The following is a 14,985-nucleotide window of genomic DNA, read 5'->3' as shown; positions in this document are numbered from 1 at the left end:
AGCCTTGGGCAGTTAACAGTTAACAGTGGGCAGTTAACAGTTAACAGTTGGCAGTTAACAGTCGGGAGGTTAAAACACAATCATGGTGCTATAAAAGAGTGAAGGAGCCGGCATTACGCACAGACAGCCCGCAGAAGGGCAGCAACATTTTGGAGCTCCTTTTAGTTCTCTTTATTGATATATTTTAATTGAACCCAGATTTTTTTTTTTTCTGTCTAGCCCTTAGAGACAAGCTCTGCCAGAGCTCATACAGCAGAGAGAAGGTCTTGAGATTAGTGATACTCAGCATTTCTGACACTGGAGACCTGCATAAAAATGTAACAAACTGGGAAGCAGTTTTCATGACAACCATTTTCATTGCATAGATGTTACCAAGAGTTTGGGGGTGTTTTTAAGGAAAAGCCATTAGGCTGGAAGTCAGACACACCTGGGTTTGAGATCGGCTCTGATACTTAGTACCTGCGTGGTTTTGAGGAATCATTTGGCCTCTTTTCAGGTTTTAGATCCTTCATCTGTAAAATGAGGATGGTTGTGAGAAAGGGAAATTGCTCTGTAAACAGTGAAGCACTATTCAAATGCTCAGGCTTTGTAAAAGATTGATGGAAAATGTCATAAGAAGTGGGCAGTTCTGGTTTTCTTCCTTTGCTATAGGAAGCTGGCACGCACAAGAAAGTTTATTGACAGCAGCTGAGATGTGCTGAAGCTGGTAATTATCTTCAAGACAGGCTGAGTTTTGATTGTATGTAAGGGTGCCTGGTAGACCTATCAATCAGACATGTGCCTTGATGTAATGCTGACAGTCTATTTACACAGAGGCAGCTGTGATATTATCAAAGAATGAAAGGCATGCTGAAGGTCTAAGTTGTTGTAGGATGGTAAAAATCTGGTGTGAACATGAGCGAAAGAGTTTCTGAATTTTCATTGTGATCCAGCATTTTAGAGATGTATGAAAACAGCAATGGTTGAATTCAACCCCTTCTCTGCATGGATAAGGAAACTGACACCCATTAATGTCTGAGTGGTTATTAACGCAGAGAGAAAAACTCACTGGTACCTGTCTTTTATGAATGTGCTAACTCATTAACCTATAAACACTTCTTCTAATATTTAGCATTTAACAATTCTAAATATTTATTCACTATTTACACATAATCAGCAAAAGCACAAAATTTCACATTAAATCTCCCCAGACATTTAAGCATTCATTACAAATTTGTAATCAAGCTCCTAGATAAACAAATAATTAAAACTATGAATCTAATAAATCAGATTTGTTGGCATGCTCTAAACACCTTAAGAAGTGACAATACATGCACAGAATGTCACTTTGATTACAGAAATTATTATACTATGGGAAAATGGCTTGCTGAGACCCTGAAGAGCCAGAGAGAAGATACTGCTCGCACATGTGAAGGATACACACTCTGTTTTCTCCTCCTTCTGTATGAGAGAGCCTGCTGATGTTGTGTGGCTCAAAAAGTACGAGGAGGTCTATGAGCATATTTTCAATTAAGTGCATGAGTTGTCGGCATAAATTCTTTCTGAAATGATCATGCAATTCCATAGCAAAACCAGGCTATAGTATAGTGGAAATGAGCACCTTAGTTCTGTTACTCTCCTACTCCAAGGTCTGTATTTCCGAAGGGAGCACACTTGTTTTGGGAATTCTGGGAGCCAAGGGCTGGCTGCACTGTGAATGTGTTTTGCTGCTCCAGGTTCTTATGGCCCCAGATTTCTGATCATATTCTGCATCCTTGGCTAATTCTCTCAGGAATTTTACAGTGAAAAGGAGAACAAGAGTGAGAACACGAGAATAAGATCAAGAAAGGTCTCTTCTCACCAGTGCTATAATCCACCTGAAAAGCTGTAGCCACTTGCACTACTAAAACCAGTCATAAAAGTGCTAATACAGTACACTATGAATTTAAATTTGTGTCTTTATTCTCTTCATTCTAATTGTTACTGTTTAATGTTATAGCTTCCCAAGGTTATTAGTGTTATACCTTTCCAGTATCACAGTAATTTTTATAGGATATAATTTGTATACTTTCCCAGACAGAGTTGCTGAATTTACAAAAGCCTCCAAAGGGGGAAAAAATTAGGACTTCAGAACAGCTGAGTTTATAGGCTCAGGAGTTTTGACACAGAACTGGCCATTCCTGGGACTGTCCTTGTCTGTGTGGTTGAAGATGGGCACGAGCACCTCAGAATTCCAGCAGCAGGGTGGGAGAGGAAGCGGAAGGGAAGAAACGCCTTTTTCTTTAACAAGCGTGACCCAGAAGTTTCCCCTCTCTCTTCTGCTCATTTTTATCTGGGAACTTGGTCACACCCAGCAGCAAGGGAGGCTGGAAATATGCTGCCCATGCCCAGACCAAAAATGGGGTGTCTTTTTAGTCTAAAAGGAGGGAGGAACTAGCACTGAGTGACATCTAACAGTGTCTGCCGCTGTCCATACTTTTGGCCACCAAATATTTGTGGGTCCTCCTCACAGACACATCTACCCTCTCTCTGAGAGAGACAAGGCCCAAATGCCTCGATTCCGTGCAAAGATCAGGAGCACCTGCAGGAAAAGCACTCGGGACCAGGAGGAGCTCCTGGAGAAACTGGATCACTCTGTCACCCCCAAGCTCTCCCTTGCCCCATACATAACACTGGTTCTGTATAGGAAAATTGCAATAACGTTCTCCATTCTGAAAAAAGATAAGAAAACACATATAAGTTACTCAGGTCCATAATCAATGCTCAAATCTTGCTGAGCAGGAGCTAAAAAGTCTTTTTTCTGTGTTAGCAGGCAAATCTCTCAGTCAGCCCATCTGGCAACCCTGGTTGTACTTTCCAGGAGAGCCTCCCTTGGCTGATATGCTCCAGAAGATTCTCTCCTGTCCATCTGAAGCAGGCATTTAGGCGATGGCCCTGGGAAGGGTGGGGAGGGGCTGCAGAGCTTTTATAGTTCCTTCCCTCAGGCGCATGGTTGAGGCCCCGGCGGCCTCCTGGCTCCAGGGCTTTGACAAGTCAGACTTAGAGTTTCCTGGGCAGTAAAATTCCCTAAGAAACCCACGTAGGCTTTAAGAATATTTGCTTCCGGTCCAGTTCATGCACAAATAACTAAAGACAAAATCTGGTTTGGCATGCTTTTAGCCTAAAAACTTTATTTACTGACGTGCACGCTCTGCTTAGCCCCAGTGTCTCAATTTAAATGCAAATGTCCTGAGTCTATCTGAAGAAACAGGCTTGAGTGAGAGGAAACATCCTTGAGTTGATCTTTGCTGCTGTCTGTTACTTGACAGTGAGCTCTGGATAGCGGTGCTTGAGGAAAGCTTGAGGACAAAGTCTGAGCTTTTGCTAACTCTTTGGAGCTTCCTTGAGGACTCAAATGGTGTCATGAGTTCTCTCTCTCTGTCTCTGCATCTCTTGGCTGTGCTGTCCTCTGGATCTCAGGCAGGCTTCATCAATATTCCTAGGCCTACAGAAGTCCTTTCTATATCTGATTTTCCAGGAAGCCACACATAATCTCCTCTAGCATCCATATATAAAGGATTAGAAAAGTTCCCAGTTGGCCCAGTTGACATCCGATACCCACCTGAATCAGTCATTAGGCCCAGGGGATGGAGTTCTTTGGCTAGCCTGGGACATCTGCCCATCACAGCATGGAGCGTCACGATAAGGGATCTGACTGGGACCACATAAAGTACGTGAGAGGTGGCCCTCTTTTTCCTCCCACAAGAAGTGGAGGGAGGTGCTGTCAGACAAAAGGGGAGGAAAATGAAAGGCATCCGAGACATCTGGCCACCAGCAGGGGCCACGGTGCTCTCAGGGTCTGGAAGGCTTAGTAAAGATGGGTGGAACTCTGCAGTAGTAGTTAATAAGGTTTGCTAAAACCTGGGCCATCTCTCTGCAAGTGTCCTTATGTTAGTTCAGATGCCCGGAGCAGGCCAGGGTGGAGGCCACATGGAGAAAAAGCAGCATGTCTTCTGCAGAACTCAGCTAAGTCTAGTCCGAGCCTGGTGCACGCCTGCCTCTGGTCCTGCCCCTGCTAGATAAAGCTCAGAACGAAACGTCTTTCTCCTCCCTCTCCTCTTTCTCTTTGCCTTCTCTCCAAAAGAACCTCCCGCCGGCATCCTTGGCCTGATCTGGCCCTTCCACTGGCCTCTGAGTGTGGAGTGAGACAGAGCTGAAATAGAGGAGCCGGGCTTGGCTGGAAGCGAGGAGGGTGGAAGTGAAGTCCTTCACCGCTGGTGGGAGGTAGGTGAGGGCAGAGGCCAGTCACCTCCTATACCAGCCTCACTGGCCAAATTGGTCAGCGGGGAATGTAGTCTCAGCCTGTCTTCTTTACCTTCATCACCTTTGTGAGTGTGTGGGCCCACAGAGCAACTAGGGAAATCTAACCTAACAGCAGGACTCTAACACTCGCAGGTGTGTCCTGGCCTGCAGCCCCCTCCTCCTTGTCCACAGGCCCTCCATTCCCCCACCACGATCCTGCCTCAAAGTCCCAACTCGCTCTCCTTCACCCATGAATCCATCCCTAGAACTTTCTGAGCATGGGCGCTGTGCCCACAAGGCTGCTTGTCCCCACATGTTTGAGAAGCTGCCAGGATGACGAAGCACTCAGGCAACATTTGTTCCTTTGAAATTGTGCACCTCCATCCCAGCGTCCTTCCTGTGCCCCCACCTTCCCTGAGTTCCTGGAGCAACAGCTTCCTGATGTTTCCATCTCATTGTCCCACTCTGGCTGCAGGGTGATGGAGTAGCAAGTGGAGTGGCCCTGAGGGATGGTTTCCTGCCCCTGATGCCTCTCCCTCAGCAGCAGCTGCAGGCAGCACTTCCCGGAGCACAGGGACCTCAAGCTCAGTCTTCTCTAGTGCAGACATTGCTGGAAATTTCCCTCTCAGCTACCTGATGCTGCCCACTCACTCATACCACCCTCGGGGGAAATGAAAGTGTGTCTGTAAATCAGGAGAACCTGAAGAGAGTTCTGAAAGCCTCTTGATGATCTAGAAGGGTTGATAAGCTAATGTCAGGTGGCCAGTGGGTTGGGAATTTTCCATTCCTTGTTGTTTCTGGAGTCAGAAGCCCTGTTTGAGCCATTGGTGGGGAGGCTGGGACCTGCTCCATTATCCACCACTTCACTGTGGTTGGTTGTATTCTCCAGTGTCGGCCACAACAGTATGTCCCCTCCTGCATAGCTTCCTGAACTGTGACCTTGCCACTCTTGCATCATGAGGTGGTGCCTGTTTTGCCACCCCCTAAAGCTGGGCAGGCCTTGGGATTGCTGGGCAGGCCCTGGAAGTGATGCTGTGCTACTTCCAGGCAGAGACTTTCATGGGCCCGGTGGCTTTGCTTTCTGCCTCTTGGAAGCCAGCTACCATGAAGGAAGTTTGTCTATATCCTGAGACCACTATGCTGTGAGCAGCCCATGAACCCACCGGGGAGGTCTTGCAGGAGGAAATGGCCCATGGAGAGAGAGAGAGGCCAAGGATCACAAGGCACCAGACCCAGAACATTTAATATTACAGAATTTTAACAATTTCTCTTTTTGAATGCCAACCACATGCCAGGCACTGTCATTGTGTTACACTGGTAAACTGTCCTTGGGTGGCCCAACCTCCAAATGGCTCCCAGCAATATTTGTCTCCTGGTATTCATGCCCTTATATGGTTTCCTCCTATCTGAATCAGGATCAGCCTGAGTAACCAATCAAATGTGGAGGGAGTGACGATATATGACTTTTGCCATGTGGCATAAGACTAGATCATCAAGGCAGTTTCAGCTTTCTTCACAGTATTTTGGATTGCTTGCTCTAAGGAAAGCCAGCTGCCATATCAAGAAAGCCGTCCGTAGAGCTCCATCAAAGGGCCAGCAGAAAGGCCCACTTGGGCAGCACCAGTCAGCCATGTGAGTGAGCCACCTTGGAATTGGATCCTCCAGGATCTGCCAAGCTTTCAGGGGACTGTAGCCCAAGCTAGCCTCTGAGGTGCAACCTCAAAGAGACCCTGAGCCAGAACTGCCCAACTGACCCGCTCCTGAACTCCTGATCTACAGACGCCTTGACCATTGTTCAGAACCACTAAGTTTTGGGGTGAGTTGTAATGCAGCAAGAGATAAATGATGCAATCCTGTTGTCATGGAGTTTACATTCTAGTGAAAGAGATGAAATAGAATTTTTGTTGCTGTTGTTGTTTATTCAACACCACCACTTACTGCTGTGTAACTGGTGTGAGAATTCAGCAGCAAACAAGACATTAGACAGAGTCCCTGCACCCATGATGTTTAAGTTTTAGTGATGGAAACAGGAGATAAAGCAAACAAGTAAATTATATAAAATGCTAGCCCAGAAGTACTAAGAATAAAGGAAAACTGAGCAAGTTGGATAAAAGGGCCCTTACTGCGAGTCAGACCGCCTATTTTGTACTAAGCGATTTTCTCCTTTGTCTCAATTAGTACTCTACAATTTTTTTGAGGTTAGTAGTTTATTTCCATTTTACAGGTGAGGAAATTGAAGATTAGAAAAGTTAAACTAAGCAGCCAGTGCCACACAGTTGGTACTGAGCTTAGCCAGAGTGTAACCCAGGCCGCTAGGACTCCAAAGTTAGTGTTCTTTGCTGAACACCAACCAGACTGATCATTAGAGATTTCAGTTACAGCCCTCACCCTGGGGCTCGCCCTTTGGCACAGCCCATACGTGGCATTGACTAGGTGCTCGTAACACATTGGCAGAATGAAGGCACCAAAATCGCCTTCAGGCTGGAACGCCAGGGGCTGGCAGGGATGCCTAGGCCTCTACTTTCTCTAACTCTGGAAAATGCCAGGCTACATTAGTCCTATACACAGGCCTCGCGGGCTGGGAATATACACCCAGGTCCCTAAACCTTAGCTGCCCTAGTTGTCTATAAACAGCAATGCCCACTCCCCGCAAGCTCCCTTTCTGCCTTTCTATGTCCACTTTATTTGCACTACATTGAAGGAGCTACAGCTTTTCCAGTTAGGCTCAGCTCACCGCCCCTCCCTGTCTATCCTCGAATCTGGAGTGCCTCTTGGCTCCTGTTATTTATTTATTCTTTTCTTCTTTTGCCTTCCTTTCTTGTGCCAAGACCACTAGATGGAGATATATAAATACTTACTGAACGCTTACTATGAATGCCAGGCACCATTCTAAGTGCCTTTCCTGCATGATTTCATTGAATCCTCATGACAACCCTTTGTGGAGGTCCATTATATTCCTGACAGAGCTTAAGGCTCAAGGTCGTTCAGCTACTAGGTGGCAGAGCTGGGATTCAAACCCACATCTCTTTGAGTTCAGACTTCATTTGTTAGCTAAGATCACACACTGAGCTGGAAGAACTTTGAAGATGGGTGATTTCCAAGATCATCTTGTCCATTTTATTTTTTTTGCCCCTGGGCAGGGCTGAAGCCAGGTTATCAGCAGAATATTATAACTAGACATCTTCATTTAGCGCAAGAGAAAAGAAGAAAAATAAAACCCATCCCTTCATAGCTCATTGCAGCATGTACAAGGATTTGTAGGTTTAATACTCTTACTAATGTCTGGCCCAAATCATTGATTTGCTAACTGTTTAAGTGCCTACTATGTGCTAAGCTCTACTGTGTGCTGTGATAGACTTGGACCAGAGTTGTCATAGAAGTACAGAGAGAAGCACTGAACAGACTGGCAAGTCAGGGATGCCCACCAGGTGATGCTAAGCTGGACTCTGGAAGTCTTAGAGGTGCCAGGCAGTGAGGGGGGCCATCCAGACAGATGGAACAACATGTGCAAAGTCAGGGGGTGTGGCTGAGGACAGCTTGCTCCAGCATATGGCTTGTTCAGCTTATGAGAAGTGTTAGGGAGGAGTGAATAAAGGGATTAAGAGATGGGTAGGAGCCAGATCAGTGCCAAGGGAAGGAATTTGCTCTATATCTGGAAACCAATGCAGAACGATTTAAGGGTTTTAGGCAAGGCACTGATATAATCAAATTTGCATAATAGATTATTTCATCAGCGTTATGGATGATGAATGGGAAAGGCCAATTAAGGAGGATATTGCAATGGTTAGGCAAGAGATGATGAGCAGGGAAGACAGAGAGATATGGAAGAGATACATGAGAAAGATTTAGGGGTAGACTTGTCAAGACTTGGCAATTGCTTGGGCGTGAGGTGAATGAAGAAGGAAAGCACTGAGGCTGATTCATCCAGGTTCTTGGCTTGGGTGTGTGGGTGGATGGAGGTACCATGAGTTGAAATGGGAATAACCAGGAGGAGGAGCAGGTCTAAGGGAGAGATATTGATACCTTAATATCCCCAGGCTCCTTAGGGCAACTCATATTTCAGATGAGAAAATAGAGCTCAAAAAGTTGATGTGATTTGGTCAAATGGACAATGAGCAGAAGAGTGTTAAGAGTGCGACTCAAACCTAGATCTTACTATTTCTGAAACTATTTCCCCATGCCTAAGCAGATCTGTTTTGTAAGAAGCATAAGGAAGGCTCAGCACAGAGTGATGTGGTAAAGCAAACACTGACCCAAGTCAACCTGCCATTTTGATATTCATTCATTCAACACGATTTATTGAGCACATACCACACGCCACGCATGACAGGTGCAATGGTGAACCATGTAGGCAAAGACCCCGCCCACATTGAGCCTACAGTCCACTTAGAGAGGCAGGCAATATACAAATGTACAAAGACCAGAGTGATGAAGGAAAACCATGCAAAGACCTGGGAAAAGAGGGTTCCCAGTAGAAGAAACTTAAAATTCAAAGTCCCTGATCAGGTAGGAATAAGCTTGGATATTCAAGAAATCACAAGAAAGCCAGTGTGCTGAGAAAGGAGTATGTGTGGAGGAGAGTCATCTGAGATGAAATTAGAGGCAAAGGCCAGAGCCTGTTGGACTTGTAAGATGTGATCAGTACTTGGGATTTATTCCAAGTGTGATGGGAAAAACTTGGAAATTTGGAGCAGGGCTGTGGCATTATTTATTTACTTAATTTATTAAAAAGATACTATTTATTCCAGACAATTATAGATCCACGTATAATTGTAAAACTAGTGCAGATAAAACCTGTGTACCTTTTACTCATTTTCTCCCAGTGGTAACATCTTGCCAAACTATATGTAGTACAGTATACCCAGGATGTCTCTTTTTTTGGTTTTAAATTGTATTCTCCTAACGTAATGATGTTAAACATCTTTTTATGTGCATACATACCATCTGTACATCTTCTGCAGTGAAAGGTTTGCTCATGCCTTCTGCTCATTTTCTTTTTTTAAATTATCATTGCTTTTTATTCACCTTATATTAAAAAGGGGTGCAAATACAAGAAAATAAGGTTATGTCAAAGTTTAGTTTTTAAACCACAAACTTCTAGAGTTTGTTTTAAGGTTAATACATAGAATGCTAGCTTTTTAGTTACCTGAGAATCAGGAAATTCACATGAACGTAATTTCCTATACCAACAAAGAACTATGGCTACCTATGGCTTTGTCAAGTTCCTAGGCTTCATCCAGCACAAAATTGCACTTTTCTCGATATGTATAAATTAAATAAAATGTATATAACTGTCTGTTCTTGTCTTGCCACACCTTATGCCTATAGAAACAGCATTTAAAGTTTGTAGGAAATAGAATTTTGGCCTTTTACAAAACAAACACTTTGTTTCTTTAACTCAGAATTCTGGAAATGCAATCACGTTCTAGTACTGTGATTGCCAAAATATTTTTGACATCGGACATTAAAATTTTTTTCAAGTGTCTGACTCTAACCAAGAAAATAATAAAAGAGTATCAGAAGTTTCCTGTGACTACCATGACAAAACGTCAGTATCCATGGGGTTGTTCCTAACGGTTTGTGAAGATGCTTCGGCCGGATCCAGGTCCATCTAGTCTGAGGCTGTTTTTCAATTCCATGCTTCTATCTGCCAGAAGGATCTTTTTCAGCAAAGAGGCCATCATAGGAGGCAATGGAGCTTCCAGCTGTCGTCCAAGGAATGAAAGCAGGCACCTCCAGATGAGGCTACTTCCCATGAACATAATTCCTGTAATCAGCCAAAACACTCTAGGGTCCTCTTCAAGGAGGATTCCAAAATCATTTCAAAAGCAATTCCCATTAGTCTGAAGAGTGAAAGAGAGAAGATTCCCATGGTCAGCAGTAGATTCAACCTCATCATCACATTACGGTGGCTGTCCAGATTGATGAAAATAATACTTTGTGAATCATCCGTCAGTACCCTAAGCTCCCAAACTGTATTGAAGAGATCGTCAGCCAATAGGTAGTAGTTTTCCAACAGTAGGTCCATCTCTTCTGTGTTAGGGACAAGCTACCCCAGGACCTGCCCCTGCCTCTCAGTGCAGCTGACCCTTACCCTGAATACTCTGCAGCTGCATTCCTGAACCCTTATCTAGGCACTCCAGCAAGGTCACCAGACTTGCTTACAGCCCTCTGGGTGGCACGGGGGAGATCACGAGAAAGGTAGATAAACTTAAGTAACACCCTCTTGTAAATTCCTATTTTCACAAGATAATATATTGTAAGCTGGTCATGAGATGATAGGTGGTAAAGTTAACCGAAAAACCTCTCATTTTGTAAGCTCCGGGCTGCCTCCTCTGACTGTGGTGGAGCGGCCTGGCAGGTTAATAAACTTCCTCGCCTGACCTTGGGTCTCTCTCTCGTCTTTTCTCTCGGCTAACCTTACATTCTGCATGGCGAATCCCAGTACTGCTCTTTTCAAAGACTGGTGGGTCACTCCATTTTGATAGACAGAGCTCTTCTAGTAACTTTTCCTCACCCAAGATCTCCAAAATTGACTCTTGGAAAATTTTAGTATCTGTTTCTAACTCTGATAGACTTTTGTCATTCTGTAGCAAAATAGGCAGTTTGCTTCTGTCCACAGAAGAATGTTTGAAAGCTTTTAAGGTCTCAAGGGTCAGTGTCTGCAAAACGCTACGTTTCCTCTAAAGGGTGTTGATCCAGTATTGTAGGGGTGCCTCCATAGCACTGAACTCAAAAGGTAAAGGGTATGTAACAGGTTGACCCTCTCCAGACAACTGTGAAGGGAGTTCCCAGAACAGCCATTGCTCTAAGTTTAAATTACCATCATCTAATATCAGGAGACACTCTGGAGTTATCACAGCTTTCAAACACTCCATTGTCGTGATAAACCTATCGTTTCTGGTTGTGATACTCGCTACCTGCTGAAATCTCACATCTCTGGCTTGAAGACCTAACTCTTGGTATAAGTCAGTTTTCTTCCTTTCAAAAGAAGTAACATTTCCCTGTTTGTCAAATTTTGTTGCAGTAAATACTGGGGCTACACTGGCTAAAGTGGCTTGAGAGACATCAGAAGTTCTAAACCGGTGCATTGCACCTGCTACGCAGAGTCAGTGCGCCCACACAGGTCAGATCCAAGGCCAGGGAAGTCCCATTGCATGGGTCAGGAGGCAGGGCAAGCTCTGCAGGTATTCATGGCGCTACAGCTAGGAGCAGGCAGCAGCCAGACCTCAGGCCTTCATGCCGGACTGTGGCAGCTCAGCTGCAGCGCTCACCTGGCGCTCTTTTGCTCGTTTTCTATGTTTTATTTTCTAAACGGTTTTTTCACTGTTCACTTTTGAGAATTTTTTTTTGAATGTATGGATAACTATCATATTTATATATCAGTGATTATGTATCCCTTTTGCTTTTTTTTTGAGAATTTTTTATATATTCTAGACACAAGTCCTTAGTCAGATGTGTGACTTGTGAATATTTTCTCCCAGTCTGTGACTAGCTTGCCTTTTCATCTTAACAGGGCCTCTGCTGAGCAAAAGCTTTTAATTTTGATGAGGTCTAATTGATTAATTTCACCTTTTATGGATTGTGCTTTTCGTGTCAAGTGTAGGAATGCTTTGCCTAGCCCTGGAGCTAGATTTTCTCCTGTGTTTGTCTTGGAAAGGGGAAGAGTAAATTGACTAAAGCAATGTAGGGTATCTGGGCAGAACTGAGGAGTCACTAAGGGCAAAGGAATGGGAGAGGGAGGAGGCTTCAAGGTTATTGCTGGTCCCTGGAGGGGGCACTATGGGTAGCAGCTCCTTCCCCTTCTAGCTTGAGTTACATGGGCAGAGCAGACGGTCATCTTGGCAATATGATGGGAGGCTTCGGTTTCTTCCTCCCCAACAATACTCACAGACCCTGAATAAATTGTCTAGTTCTTTGATTCGCTCAGAGCTTTATCCACAATCACATGTTTTCACTACATTGTCATGACTGACTTCTCATAACAGCTCTATAGGGAGGACATATTATTATCCCCTTTTACAGAAAATACAACTGAGGCCAGAGAAGGGATGGGACTGAACACAAATCTCCTGATACGGAGAGGAATGATTGTTCTTCTCTACCAGCTGAATCTTGAATTCTGCCACCAGTTATTTCGTGAGGTCAGTGGTTCTCAAAGGATGATTCACGGGCCCCTAGGGATGCCTAAGACCTTTTCAGAGGGTCCTCAAGGTCATAGCTATTTCCCCAACAATGCAACAACATTATTTGCCTTTTCTCCATAAGTGAAAATTCTCCATTTTCACTTATGATGCCAAAGCAAAGACAGGTAAAAAAAAAACTGCCTTAGAATGAATTGAGGCAGTGGCACTGATTCTTCATCCCCTCAGTCACTCACATGAGAGATAATGGCCAGTTTCACACTGATTTCTTAATAAATGGGAAGTCCACAAAAAGTATTTCTGCTGCATACCAAAATAACATGGTTGTCTTGAGGAAAAGTACTTCTGCAATTATTTAAGTTGCAAGCTGAACTCTTTTTTTTTGCATGCAATACAAGTTTTACTTGAGATAATGGCTGACAAACTATACTTATTTAGACTTGGGTATTTGGCAGGCATTTTCTTAACAAATGAACAAAGTGAGCCTGTCACATCAAGGAATGCCACTGACTGTTGCCAATGACAACATTTGAGCTTTCAAGTGAAAATTAGAATTTTTGAGAAAAGAAAAGTTATTTGCCACTATGCATTTGATAGCTTTTCAATACTTAAAGATGTTTCTGAGGATATCAGTGGTCATATTGATAAATGTGATTTTTTGCTATTGCACAAAGAAGTATGCTTCCAGGCTGGGCATGGTGGCTCACACCTGTAATCCCAGCACATTGGGAGGCCGAGATGGGTGGATCACAAGGTCAGGAGTTCAGGACCAGCCTGGCCAACATGGTGAAACCCCATCTCTACGAAAAATACAAAAATTAACCGGGTGTGTTGGTGGGCAACTGTAATCCCAGCTACTCGAGAGGCTGAGGCAGAGAATTGCTTGAACCTTGGAGGCAGAGGTTGCAGTGAGTTGAGATCACGCCACTGCACTTTAGCCTGGATGACAGAGGGAGACTCCTTCTCACAGAAAAAAAAAATGAGAACAATAGACACTGAGGAATTCAAGGCGAGACAGGGAGGGAGGCAGTTTAAGGATTGAAAAAAGCTACTTATTGGGTACAATGCTCACTACCTGGGTGACGAATTCATTTGTACTCTAAACCTCAGCATCATGCATAGGTACATCATGCAATATACCTATGTAACAAACGTGCATATGTACTCCGTAAAATAAAAGTTGAAAAAATTTCCTCCATTCTAATTTCTACTACTGCAAAGATTGATAGGTACAACCCATATAAACAAAAGGTCTTTTAGAGCCACAGTAATTTTCAAGAATGCGAGGGGACAAAAATGTTGGAGAACTCTTTGCTAAAGCAGTGAAGTCTCCTGTTAGCCACTGTGACCAAGTGAGGCATTATCCAGCATTAGCATTCTTTCTCAGATGATTCACCCACCCTAGGCTTCCATGTGACCCTGAAATAAGGGACTTCACTTCCAAGTTTGGCCGAAGATGCTATCAGGGAATCCAGGATTCTGATTATGGTAACATACCCTTCCCACCTCCTTTTCCTGTTCTTCCGCCTAAAGGAAAGAACATGGGCTATGAAGCAAGCAGACCTTGATCTCAGCCTCAGCCCTGCATAAAGTAAGAAATAGTAATGCCTATCCTTCCTTAGCAGGATTGTTTGGAGGATTAAATAAAGTCATGAAGACAAATCTGTAAAGTGCTTACAAATGGAAGTTAAGATCATTTTCTTTCTTTTTTTTTTTTTTTTTAACTTTGAACCCTGAGAGGCTAATGAAGTTATGATGATTTTCTAACAAAGGGAGTTCATTCACATTTATGGTCTATTGATGTGGTGTTTCAAAAAAACGTGTCCCAAAGAGGTCTTGCATGTAAAGACAATAGCACTAGTGCACAGTTTCAGCTTGCAAGGAGCTGTCAGTCTCAGGGTAAGATGAGAGTAAACATTCACATGATAGTGTAATGCAGTCAATCTTTGAACTCTTAACCAAAATTTCCCCCAAGCACCTACTCATGCTTCTGGCTACCTGTGACTCCTTCCTTGTTCAGGTAACTGAACAAGTTGCCCCTGTGCCTCAGTGAAGGGATGATATAGAATTAGAGACAAAGTTTTCAAGTGTCTTGTTAAAAGCTTGTCCCTGGCAGGTGTGGTGGCTCACACCTGTAATCCCAGCACTTTGGGAGGTTGAGGCGGGAGGATCACAAAGTCAGGAGTTCGAGACCAGCCTGGCCAACATGGTGAAACCCTGTCTCCACTAAAAATACAAAAATTAGCCAGGTGTGGTGGCAGGCACCTGTAATCCCAGCTACTTGGGAGGCTGAGGCAGGAGAATCGCTTGAACCTGGGAGGCAGAGGTTGCAGTGAGCCAAGACCACACCATTGCACTCCAGCCTGGGCGACAGAGTGAGATTCTGTCAAAAAAAAAAAAAAGAAAGAAAGGAAGAAAGAAAGAAAGAAAGAAAGAGCGTGTCCCAGATGAGATCTGCAATTGAGGAAAAAGCTTGTCCCAGATAAGAATCTGCAGTTGAGATATTACAAGGCGAGACAGGGTAAAGTTTCACTTTCTTCCTCTGAGACTAGAAAAGAGTCTTTATGGGAACTCTGAAGGG

General features: G+C 44.1%; 1 pseudogene; it reads right to left on the bottom strand.

The window, feature by feature from the left end:
* Positions 1 to 9,830: 9,830 nt before the first annotated feature.
* LOC100607187 lies at positions 9,831 to 13,947 on the bottom strand (annotated as a pseudogene).
* Positions 13,948 to 14,985: the final 1,038 nt, after the last annotated feature.

The sequence above is a fragment of the Nomascus leucogenys genome, chromosome 16, assembly GCF_006542625.1.
Source record: "Nomascus leucogenys isolate Asia chromosome 16, Asia_NLE_v1, whole genome shotgun sequence".
In the NCBI taxonomy this organism is placed as follows: domain Eukaryota; kingdom Metazoa; phylum Chordata; class Mammalia; order Primates; family Hylobatidae; genus Nomascus; species Nomascus leucogenys.
This window is presented reverse-complemented; position numbering and strand designations above follow the sequence as displayed.